We start from the raw sequence: 12,607 nt of genomic DNA on the forward strand, positions 1-12,607 counted from the left end.
AGTTCGATCTGCAATGACGCTTTAAATATTGTTTTCTTACCTGATGCTGAATGGAGGGTTAACTTATGATACTGCTGTTTTTCCTTTCCTGTTCTGCTGCTTTATAGCTTTATTGTTATTTGATGTGAATACTTTTTTAATTTTTATTTTCTTAACATGTACAAATACATAGAAGGAAATGTGCAATAAAAGAAAAACTAATATAAACAGAACAGACTAGAGCAAACAAGATAAACAAAGTTGCCAAGGGAATTCTAAACAAATGCAGCCCATATTTTGCAGCCCCCAAAACTGACTTTCTTCAGATGTGAATACTTATTGAATGCATGTATAATTTTAATAATTGTAAACTGCCCAGACAGCCTGGACTATAAACGTAATAAATAAATAAGCCAGGAAAGGATGCTACAACTCCACAAGTCCTTTTGATTGGTGACTTCAGGAGACGGCAGTCTGGCAGACCCAGTAGAAACCGGAAAAGGAAAGGACAGCAACACACCTTCTTCAAATACCCCCTTTTCTTTTGCAGTTCCTTCTGAGGCATATTCAAGAGGGGGCTTTAGACCCTTGCGGAGAATCTCTCGCCCCTCCTCAAGCCCAGGCGCTCAGACAAAGGCGCTTAGCACCATCCAGCAGCCAACAGACGCAGGCACGGCCGAAGGGGCCTGGTAAGGGATTTCTGCACTTGACACTGAAAAGAGCAAATCAGAGCAGCTTCATAATGGTTGGTGGAATGATTTCCATGTGCAAATTTCTTGGACAGAATTTGCATGGCTAATTAAATAATTACGACTGCCTGGTGAGGGGAGGGCGTAACTGGGCTTCCAACCAAAATCCGCAACCTGACGCACTTCATTGTTTCTGAACTCTGGAGGCGACCCTGTCGCCCAGCCCTCGATTCACCAAGCCAGAGGCAGGGCGTCCCATCTCCGCCACCTCCCCGCATTGCCCCCTGGTTATTTAGGCAGCCATTTGCAAACAGCTACATGAAGTGAGAGAGATCCATCCCAGAATAAGCCACCCGGAAGATTGTGCCCTTGCTGTGTTTCTCTGATGGACAGACGCTCATGCCCCGGATAACTGCATGTGTTACCTAACCAACATTCTGTGTTGTCTAATCAAACAGTGGCTAGAAAACCACCCCAGCATTGCCACTTACTTTCCTAGCAAGGGCGCTGTGCCTTTAGCGACTGGATGGCGCGCACTCAGTTAGCAAGGGAGGGCCTCTGCCAGTTTACCTCCATGCCAAGAAATGTGGGGCTGCTTAATTTCTGGACGACACGTGGCTGTTTGCGCAGGAGCGGTGGCCAAAAGAGAACAGAAAAAGATGGCAAGCCTGCTCTGCCGTCGCCAACCCAGGGGCCAACATCAGCGCGACCGTTCGTGCCTCGCTTTTTGTTTTGTTTCAGTTGCAAAGAAGACCGTGGCAAAGTCTTCCTTCTCCAGGAGTTCGTACAGCATTTGGAAAAAGGAAATCTCCAGACTTCCTTTTGGGACTCCAAGGCCCAATCTGCCTTTCTGTTCAGGCAGAATTCCTGAGAATTCTTATTGTTAAACCATCCCAAGACCACAGTAAGGGACAGTCTAGAAAAGAGTTAAATAAATATACATATAAATAAATCCTTTTCCAACTTTTCATGTGAAGAAGAATCTGCAGTGCTTTGCCAGGAGCCCCCACCAAAGGAATTGAGATGGGGCACGACTAAGAAAAGGGCTTTCCTGTTCTGGCACCCCACCTGTGAGGCTCAGCCGGGACCTCTTCCTCTCCCTTTTCAGCCTCCAGCTTGCTCTTTCTCTCCCCTCTCTCCCTCTTTCTCTGCCTTGCCATTTCTCCGCCTCCCAGCACTGAGCCTCGTTTTTCTCCCATGTGGTCTCTAGCTCACCGTTCCTCCCCTCCTCGCCTTCGCTGTTTCTCCCTCCCTCCCAATGTCTAAAATCACAATTTCTCCCCCCGCCCCTTGCCTTGCTGTTTCCCCCCTCTCCCAGCCAAGGGCCTTGCTCTTTTTCTCTCCACTCCCCCTTTGCCTTGCTCTTTCCCCACTCCCTGCCAGCATCCCCCTCTTCTGACCCATCAGGATGCCACCGGAGCTGTTCCTCCAAGCCTCCACATGCCCACATCCCTTTGAGCTTGGGGACTCCTGCCCTATCGCATTTCTCCATCTCTTGCTTCCATCACTTTCAAACAGCCCCTGAGCATTTCTTTCCTCTCCCAGACAAAGTGCCCAACTGAGCAGCACAAAACGGAGAGCCAGTGTGGTGTAGTGGTGAAGAGCGTGGGACTGGGACTCAGGCGATCTGGGTTCGAGTCCCCGCTCAGCCATGGAGCCCACTGGGTGACTTTGGGCCAGTCACAGACTCTCAGCCCAACCTACCTCACAGGGTTGCTGTTGTGGGGATAAGATGGAAGAGGAGATGTAAGCTGCCTTGAGCCCTTTGTCGGAAAAAGGCAGGATATAAATCGAAAAATAAATAAATAAAACTCTGCTGGGTCGTTGTCCACAAGTCCCCCAAGCCAGTCCCGCCACCACCACCACGCAGTGACCTCTTTGTCATCTGAAGCAAGTATGATAAAGAAACGCGTCCCAATTCTTCAAGAAAATCCAGAAAGCACTGCCTATTTGCCAGGGCAGGATGGAGAGATTTTGTGCAGTTAAAACGGAACAATGTTCCTCAGGATGAATTTCGAGCAGCTGTCATTTTGATGAAGGCATGCAAGTTGATGGCTCAGACACATCCAGGTACACTTCAGAGCTGATCCCAGGGATGGGAGAAATACGTTCAAGTCATATTTCAATGTAAACTTACCTGATGGTGCACTTTAAACACAATACTCAAACCGAAGCTCTGATTTCCCTCAAAATATGCACCTTTCCAAATTTGCAGTGGAGTTCTCCACTTCAAAAATTGCTTACACAAAGTTACTATTAGTCAAAATTTTGCACAAGCATGTAAGATTCAGGAGAAATCCTCATGAAAATGCAACCCTTAAACATTTTCTCAAAGTGTGCAGTGAACAAAACTTAAAATGGAAACATCCTCAACAGTTAGGATGAAATGAATGGGAGATAAATAGGATGGATGAGAGAAACCAAAATGGACAAATCAACCCATATCACTCAGGTGGGTTCCACAATGAACTTGGAGGCAAATGGCAGGAAAATGAGAGAAAAGCAGGCCTAGTAAAGAAAAGAATTAAGCATCAGGGCCCGCCTTATTCATTATATTTATTGCATTTTTACCGCAAAAGTGGCACCACTGGGCAAGCCATACATAGGCTGCTCAAAGCATCTCAGAGACAGATGGCAGAAGACAAGATTCTGGTTGCAACCCAGATACCAACCACGGGCTTTTCAATCTCCACATGATGCGAGAGATGGAACACACGTGGCTTCTCCCCATTTCTCCCCAGTGAGCAGAGGCTGAAGGATCTGGTGACACAGAGAAGGGGCATCGGGCAAGGCAGCATGGCCAAAGGATCTGTCGGTATCAACAGGTCCAGGGTGCAAACTCCTACAGGTTTAGAAAAAAGGAACTTCTCTCTGTTCAGGAAGAAAGAAGCCCTAAGCTTTCATAGGAGTGCCAGGGAAAGGCAGAAGAAGAGAAAGAAGAATTTCCACGGTATGCCAGAAGAATTATTTACATACTCAGGTACACAAACAATTATCAGGCACAGAAATGACTCAGGCTGCAAAGGCTGAGCCACGTTCTCCGTGCTTCATTCAAAAGGAGCAACGCTATGCACAGGACGATATTTGCTCCTGACCCTTTTCAAGGACTGCCGCCTTGCCTTCACTGCATCATCACTAATTTCATCTCTCTTCTTAAACTTTCCCGGGCAATTCCATCCACACTGACCGTATGCAGAAAGCTGCTGAATCTGGGACTAATGGATTGGATTTTTCACCACTGCCTTGTGCCTTAAAAGTGGTTATTGCTGGTAACGAAGGCTTGGGAGAGGCAGCAGAACAAGGAAAATGCTGCAGAAAAGCTAGGAAATGCCAGACTATCAGCAGCTGAGGCCAGGGTAGTGAGGCTGAGTAACTAGGTGGGCTGACGAGCACCCCTGGGAGTGGCGTCGATCCTTCTCTGCCATTCTCTTCCCTTGGCATTCCCTCTTAAAACCTCTGAAGGCATGCAAGTTGCATATGCTGCAAATCAGGAAGTCTGCAAAAAGGGAAGCGGCTTTGGAGTTCACTCCTGAACAGACGGCCGTCCCAGATACAATGCCTCTGAAGGGTATTTTTAAAAATAAACAGCAACAAATGTTTTACTGTGTGTGCGAATCTTGCTCTTGTGCAAGCGATTCTTCAGCAGCAGCAGCAGCTGAAATGTTTTTTCCCCAGAGATGGACGGGTGAGCAGCAGGAGTTCGTTTGTTCGTTCGTTCGTTCGTTCGTTCGTTCGTTGTTTTTATATGCTGTCCAATACCAGAGTCTCTGGACAGCTTACAAAACCCCCCCAAAACCCAAAAACAAAAACCAACAACATACCAACAAGCAACGCACTGCATCTGACCATTAATGATAACATCAAAGATAAAACCAAGTAACTGTTAAAATGTTGGGAAGATAAAAAGATTTTCACCTGACACTGAAAAGAATATAGGAATGATGCCAGGTGAACCCGTCTTAATTTCCTTCCAAGAGGGCTTCTGGAGAAGGACATCTGCCTCAAAGGGTTGGGTGAGAGAAAGAGGGGCAGGGGGCAGGGGGGAGAGAGAGAGAATGCTGTGCCAAAATTTTCTCCCCCACTTTCAGTAGTTCTCATTTAATTTGATGGTGGGGGGGGGGAATGCTTTCCAAAATATTATCAGGGTTGGATTTAGGATTCAAATGAAACTCACCAGGCTCTTGAGTGTTTCCCAGACTTCCTCCTGGCCTTGGTCCAGTCTCGCAAAACGAGCTGAGCTGAGAGGAAGTCCACAAGCGCTTGCACAAGGAAGACTGAACAACTGGCAGTCTCCTTCTGCATCAGGTGCAGTAGAACAAAGAGTGCTGCCATTGGTGTGGGAGAGGAATGCTGCTCACACAGAGGCTGTGCAGGTTCGCCAGCGCTGGAGACCGGCATGAGCGCTGCTCGAGCACCTGCCCTCTTCCACGTCAGGGGCTGTGGGCAAGGGATGCTGCAGTTGGGTACCAGTCCCACCCGGGCTGCCTCTTCCATGGATGCTGCATTGGCCCAGAAAAGGGCAGTGCATGGGGCTCAGCCCCTAGCCAGTTCCCCACAAACACTGGGGACCCTCCCCAGGATCTCGGAGCCACTGAGCCAGGTAGGTTGGGGCCAGGCAGGTGAGCCCAGGGAATCTAGTGGGTTCCCAGTTCCACACCCAAATTCATCCCCATCCCTTGCTGGACTCGCGTTTCTTGTAATTTGGAGGTCAAGAAGCATCCATCTGCATGTGCTCCATTTCTCTGCAGAATCTTCTCCCTAGCAGCCTCCTTCCCTTCCCACATTTCCACCCCAAGAAATGCCATGATGTTATTCTGCCTACAGGCCTTTCTCAGATCAGGAAACGTGGCCAACGGGGAGGCTGCAGAGCCTTGGAGAGCCCAGGAAGAAAGAGAACTCTTCTGAAGCAGCCGGCCACCTGCATTAATTTGGCAAGCTCAACATCTCCATCCAAAGACATTCGCAACACATTACAGACTGCCCTGAAAAGAGGTCGAGAGACCTTTTTCCCTCTTTTGGGGGAGGAAAGTGTCTGTAAATTCTAGGAGGGATTCTGGCATAGTGCTCCCCGTGCCTGCAAGGTTTATCCACTCCACCTTTTTGGAAGACATTGGGGAGGTGCGAAGCCAAACAATTTTGGAAGGCATTTTGCTTAGAAAAGTTCAGAGATTCGTTCTTTCAATCCGTTTCCCCGCCCCCTGGAAACAAAGGGCCACTTTGCAGCATTTTCTCCCCAAACGTTCTTTGCCAGTTTTGGGGTGAGGGGGGGCATGGTGCTGGCCTTCCCCTTCTCTCCCAGGAAATCATAGGACAAAGCAAGGCAAAGGACATTGTGCAAGAGTACAAGCTGGTGGCCAGGTGGCTGCAATTCCTGCAAGGCTCACCCTCCAACCTTCTTCTGCACATGTCTCTGATCAGCAAGCAGAAAAAAGAGGCTACATAAAGGCAATTGATCTTTAAATATCCTACCCCAAAATGAAATGTGCTTTGCAGGCATAAAACCTTGACATGACACAGAATTGCCCTGTGCTTTGCATGCGTGAAAGCAGTTGAGATGTGCTCACTTCTGACTACACCAGCACAGCATTGTTTTGTACGTTCTGTGCTGTTGATTCATGGCTTCCAAGGCACTTCCCAGATTGATGTTTGTCCACCCGCCTGCCCTGAAAATCTCCTATCCCTGCCTTGGCAGAGCTCCTGCAGATTTTGACAAGTTCTCTGCTTGCTGAAAATTCTTTTCCAGGGATTTATTTTGGCTTCTAAATCCTGCCAGTCGTTCTGTCTCCGCTTGTCCTGGAGATCCATCTTCCTGACTATTCCTGTGCTTTCTCCCTCGGTCTTGCTCAGGCACGAGGCATCCTGGGCCTGTCCGTGCAGGGAGGGCATGCCACTCCTAAATGCAGACATCTCTCTGCTTTGTAAACTGTTTAACCACATCAGCAGTCTAGGGCACGGTGCTGTTTCTGCTCCACGCCACGTTGCTTGGCTCCAGAGAATCTGATGAGCTCTAGATAACAGGTAGATGGATGTGTGGACACAGGGCCTCCTTAAATAGCTCCAGCACAGTCTGCCATTAAACCTCCCTACACCCTTGTAACCATGGGTCTGTAAACCGGGCCAGCCCTCCCCAGTTCCTGCACTTGGCACCTGCAGCTGTGTTGCCAGCTTGTTCTATGAACAGTGGAGCTGGTGAGATGTCGTAACTTTAAAAGCACCAACAAGGCAGGGGCAGGGAGAAGGCGGGGGGGGGCGGGCGGGCGGGGGGAGCCTGCCTTCTTCCCAGTCCTCAAGGGAGGTGAGTGATGCGGAAATTAGTGGGGCTCCTTTCGCATTGCAGCTTTTATTTTGAGCTTTATAGGAACGAGCCACATGCCTAGTTCGGGTGTGTTCAGCACCATGGATAGCTCCTATTCCTTGCACCATGGAGGCTGTGGCGTCTGCTGACGTTGGAGTCATCAGCCGCTCCTGCCAGCCCTTTCATCTGTTCCTCCCCGCAGTCTGCCACACGGAACATCTGGACACCTGCTCTTTACAGGGTAACGCTGACAAAAGAGCTGGAACAGAGACAGGTAAGACAGACCTGGCTGCAGTGTGCACCATTTCCTCAGAAACGGGGACAGATGGCATGCTCCATTTTGGTTTCTGCTTGTCACCTGCACTTCATAGTATTTGCAACACTGAATTCTATTTTTAAAGGACATGTGACCATTTGTATGTATTTGTGCATTTTACCCACAATACATACTATACTGTTTCCTAATATAATGCGGTTATGTTACTCTAATCTACACAGTTTTGTATATGCCTTTGTATACTTTTTTCAGAGAACTTCATTGCACAATTGGGAGAAGTGGAAACTTTGAAGGAAAGTGTCACATTGTGTGAAACTGGGTAAGTTTGCATTAAAAGGTGAGGTGAAAATTTCTTTCTAGTCAGAGGAGGGAATGAGCAATAAGCTTGGAGCAAGGCTAAGAATGCGCACAAATTCAGCAGTTCATCCAGCACACGAAACTCAGGTTAGGAAAAACGGTATTTGTTAGGCTACTTGCTAAAACAGAGTTGATCCTGATGTGCGTAAAGGTGAAGCGGAACCTGGATGCATTCCGAGTGTTGAACTTTAGGTCAAGGGAGAAATTCTCGGGATATCTTCCAGTTTGGAGAAACTCTGAGGAGCCCCATTCCAGTGATGGGCAGAACAAAAGAGCTGGAGCCAAAGGACCAGAATTATCCGTGCATTGTAGTTTAAAGCTCTTCCTACCAGTGAAGCATTTCGACATTTAAGAATGGCAGACCAAGTCGGGAAACCACCAAATAAGTGGGGGTTGGGGGAACTGGGCAGAGTGAGAATCTCCCAGGGCAGTCAGTGGTCATAAGGAATTGCGATTCTGTGTTTCAAAGGCATTTCTGAGCAGTGGGGCACCGTTTCTTATGGTTTCCCAAGCAACTGAACACACAGAAATTCCAACCAGTACAAGGACTCTCTCAATTCACAATGCAAATTATATGGTGGTCCCCAATGGAGTGGGGGTCAGACTAGATGGTCTCTGAGATCCCGTCTGAATCTGGGATTCCATGGCTGACTTTTCAGCTCATGGCATTATTAAAGCTGCGAAGAGGAAAATTGGAATGAATTTGTGCCAGGAAATTCTTCTCCCCCTTCTCTTCGGTTCACCTCGCCACCGAATGTGTGTCGGTTACACTCTGGATAGCTGCGATTAACTTCATGCTGGAAAAATTCTTTGGGAATATATTTCATTTCAGTCTCTGGCAGCACCCAATAGCTGGGTATCGCTTTCTCCAAAAATGCCTGAAATACGCCATTTCTAGCACAGGCCATGAAAATAGGCTGGGCCATTGAGGATCAAAGTTTCCCACCTGCCTCCACCATCAAACCAGTACCTATAACTAAGGTTGGGGCAAACCTTTTCAGCACCGTTCCTCCAGCATCTGTGGGCCTCCTCTGTGCTTGGCCTGGTCTTGCAGAGCGAGCTAACCCAAGAGGGCATCCACAAACACCCACAGGTCCCTGGGTGCGCGGCCGGCAACCTTCCCCATTGCTGCCGCCCCCTGAATTGGTGGACTGCAAGGGATGCGCTGGGAGCCATTCCTGGGGCACCACCCTCCTTCCCTGCCCACGCAGCCCGTGGCAGCAGCACCAGGCCCAGAAGCGGGGAGCTGCTTGCACAACGCCTGGGCTCGGCTCCCGGCGAGCGTCCCACGAGTGCTAGGCGCGCCCGACAGGAGCGTGGCCCCACGGCTGCTGCTCTGGGCCCAGAGAATCTGGCAGATTCGCACCCTTAAACAGAGAGGTGCCTCATTCCTTGCCTACAATAGCGAGGGTCCCGTCCCTGTTTGGATGGCCCCTTCCTGAGGGAGGTGCTGGGGGTTATTGCTCTGCTCCATGCCAGGTGGGCCCCCAGGACTTGAATTTATCCCTCCCGTTGTTTAACAACTACACAAACCCACGGGGTGGAGGTTACCTGAGGACGTCCATCGAGAGGCCACCAATATGCCGATGCCCCTCCTTTCTGTCAACCAGGTGATGTCCTGGATCAGTGCTTGAGCAGGGCCACAGATGGGACGAGGGCCAACAGATGGAAGCTCGGCCCGGACGAGGCAGATGGACAGTCAGCAAGAGACCCGCCGCGGCCCGCCCTCTCTGGGAGGAGGCCGAGGGGTTCCGGCCGTGCCTGCACCCACCACTGTCCCTTGGGGCCTGGGTGGCCTCCATAGCCAGGAGCCACTTTCCTCAGCTCAGGCTGCCACAGCCCTGGCCTCGTGACACCCGCCCCTGCGCTCATCGCATCCCAGCCAGATACTGCTCTGCATTACATGTACACTCTGCAGACGGCTCAGAAAGGGCACTCGGCTCAGAACTGCGCTGCAGTGGCTTCCAGGCCCGTTCAAAGTCCAGCTCCAAAGGGTGGTGTTTCCCTCTAGAGCTCCAGATGACTTGGGATCAAAGCAGGGATGTGGAGGGATCTGCCCTGGGGCCGGGAACCCAGCAGGTCTCCTGGCTCCACACCCCAGACTCCAGCCCACTTCGCTGTGGCCCGGGGCAAAGTTCCTGGCCAGCTTGCCCGGCCCAGCACCATCAGGTGGGAGATGCTCAGGGGCTGGAAAATGGGGCAGCCCCTCCATGGTCCTGAGTCCCAGCGGTTAGCCTGCCCTGCACTCTGCTGAACTATCTGGCTGGGGGATGATGCAACTTGTAGCCCAGGTATCTGGAGGGTACCAGGCTGGGGAAGGCCTCTGGAAGCAGCAAAGGGTAGGGCGACCCAGCTGTGAGAAGCTTCGGAGCAATTTTTGTAACAAGTCTCTTCTGTGCCCCCCCTTGCAGAACTGGGCACATGCATTTATTCTATTCTATTTACACCCCACCTTTTTCCTTCTTGGCCTTCCTCTTCTGCTCCTTATAATCCTCACAGCAGCCCTGAGAGGTAGGTTAGGCTGAGAGTTCCATGGCCAGGTGGGAATTTGAACCCAGGTCTCCTCGGCCCCAACCACAGGACCACATTGCCTCTATGGAGGCTAAGAACGAAAGAGGAAGACTTCAGCCAGTCTCCCATTTCCCTATATCAGCCCTTCCCACAAACACACCCCACAGCAGCACCTCCCACCAACTTAACATTATTATCCCATAGGCATTTGCATGGGGGGGATTGTACAACTCGGCTCCCAGCTGGCATTGCAGGCCTTCTCTCTCTCTAAGCCTCCATTGGTTGAGTTGGCACTGGGCTTTTCTCCACAGCGACTGCAGCAGCTTTTGATAGGTTTCTTCCTTGAGGAACTGTTTGCATAAAGTTTTACAGCAACCGCCCTTCCTGTTCCAAGCGGGAAATCAGCCCCACGGGGACTGATTCTAAGCGATCTCATCCTATTTGGTTTGGGGAAGCTCCTTTTTGGAGGCATCTGATGATCCTCGCAATGAGGGCGAATTAATAAGATGAGTCTGGCCCAGTTCCTGTGCACAAAGCCAGGATATCTTGCTTCCCTCCTCTCTTTAAACTGCACTTTACGGATTGTGTGTGATCTCCTGATAACAACTTGAAAATCACCATGAATGGAAACTGTTATTTCCACCAGCCAAAGGCACCTGTTACAACATAGATCCATGGCAGGCCACCCTCCACAGGGTTGCCCCCTCCCTTTTTGCAGGTTAGCCACTTTGTTGTATTTATTTAGGGGTTATTTGAGGATAATCACTTACCACAGCTATACAAATGACTGATTTCCAAACTATAATGTATTTTGTGCAGCGTTATGTGTGCAGGAACAGGTGTGGATTTAGGTTGGAGAAACAGCATGGGGAAAGGGCTAAACTTCCCTCCCCCTGCAGGGGTCAGGATAAATCCAGATCCCCCCCTGCCCCCCGAAATGGACACTTTCCTGTAAGAATAGGGATGGCTGGGAGAGCTGACTACAGATCCCTTGGTTCTGGGGTGACAGATTTGCTGAACCACTTTTGTATTGCTGTCATAAAGTGCTCATATCAGTGCCGTGAAGTCATCACTTGAGCAACTCAATGCTGGTCTCCAACATTGGCAACCAGCAAAGACACCAAATGCCGACTGGCTTCGTGGAAAGCTTGGATCAGTGAACAGCGCATTTGCTTTGACGCCGGCAGTTGGTTTCCAGCACGCCTATTAAAGCAGTTGACATATTCCTGCTCACCCCCGGCTTTTAGTTATCTTACAACCTAGCCTGAAACTTTATTTGTTCATTGAGTTTATATGCCATTCCACTAGCCCTAAGTTCTCTGGACAGCTTACATCATGTTAAAATCTGTACACAACATAATAAACAATACAATATACAACACAACAGCTCACAGTTACAAAAGGACCAATAACAATAAAAATCCATAAATAATCTTCCAAATTTAAAGAAAACAAGATGGGAATAATAAAACAAACAAACAAAACAGATATTATATAAAACACCAAGAATAAAACACAGACCCATTAGAATTTAATTTATATCAAGATCTTGCTTTTTAAAAACATGATGGCAGCAGCATCTAATGGGATAAAATCTTTAAAAACGTCATTACAAATCAGCAATTCGCCAATTAAAACAGCAGCGGAACAGAAACTTCTTAAGTTGGTGCCTAAGATGAGTAGAGGCCAACCGGACCTCCCATGGAACCGAATGCCAGAGCTGGGGTGCTCTGCGTGAACAAGTCCCCCTCCTTCCAGTCTCCCCCTTACTTCGGAGGTGGAGCTGGGCTCCTGATGAAGGCTGCAGTGAACGGGCTGGTACATACGGACAGCATGTACCTGAAGCTGCTCCTCTCATCACCACCATTTCCCCTCTTGCCCAATGGTTTACGCCCTCGCGTAGGTTTTGAGACCATTTAGTGCCCAAGATCCTGCAGTGGTCGCTAACCAACGCCAGCATGTACGGACTGACAGTGCTATCCATTTTACTGATCGAGTGGGGCCAGCTGTGTGCACACCATATTCAGTCCATGAGTGCTTTGTGAATGGCCAGGTATTCTCAGCTCCATGAGCCACTCATTGATAGAACTGGGTTTTTTTCTCCTTCAGTAAAGTACACAAAAGCATCCACTGCAATTTAATTTTCAGCTGTATGAACTATTTTGCTTACTTTTCTTAGTGCTGAAGACAAAAAGGAAATGTGTCAACGGTGGTGGTGGTGGGGTTAATGGCAAGTATATTTCCATATTTCCATCTATCTTTTGTACTTTTCTATATTTGCATATCATTCTGGAAAATGAAAAGCAAGGAAGGTTCATGCCAGCAGAATGGACAAGACTTGGTAGATGCCGCCCTGCTACAGAATCAGTAGGCCGAGTCTCTGTAATCTTAATCATTTGAATCTGCTAGAATTTCTTTGACACCCTTATTCACATGGCTAATTGAGTAAGGAGGGAGGGCGAACTGAGTCAACAAAGAGCACTCAAGGGAGGTTACGGC

Source organism: Varanus komodoensis, unplaced genomic scaffold (genome assembly GCF_004798865.1).
Source record: "Varanus komodoensis strain SLA01 unplaced genomic scaffold, ASM479886v1 scaffold27, whole genome shotgun sequence".
In the NCBI taxonomy this organism is placed as follows: domain Eukaryota; kingdom Metazoa; phylum Chordata; class Lepidosauria; order Squamata; family Varanidae; genus Varanus; species Varanus komodoensis.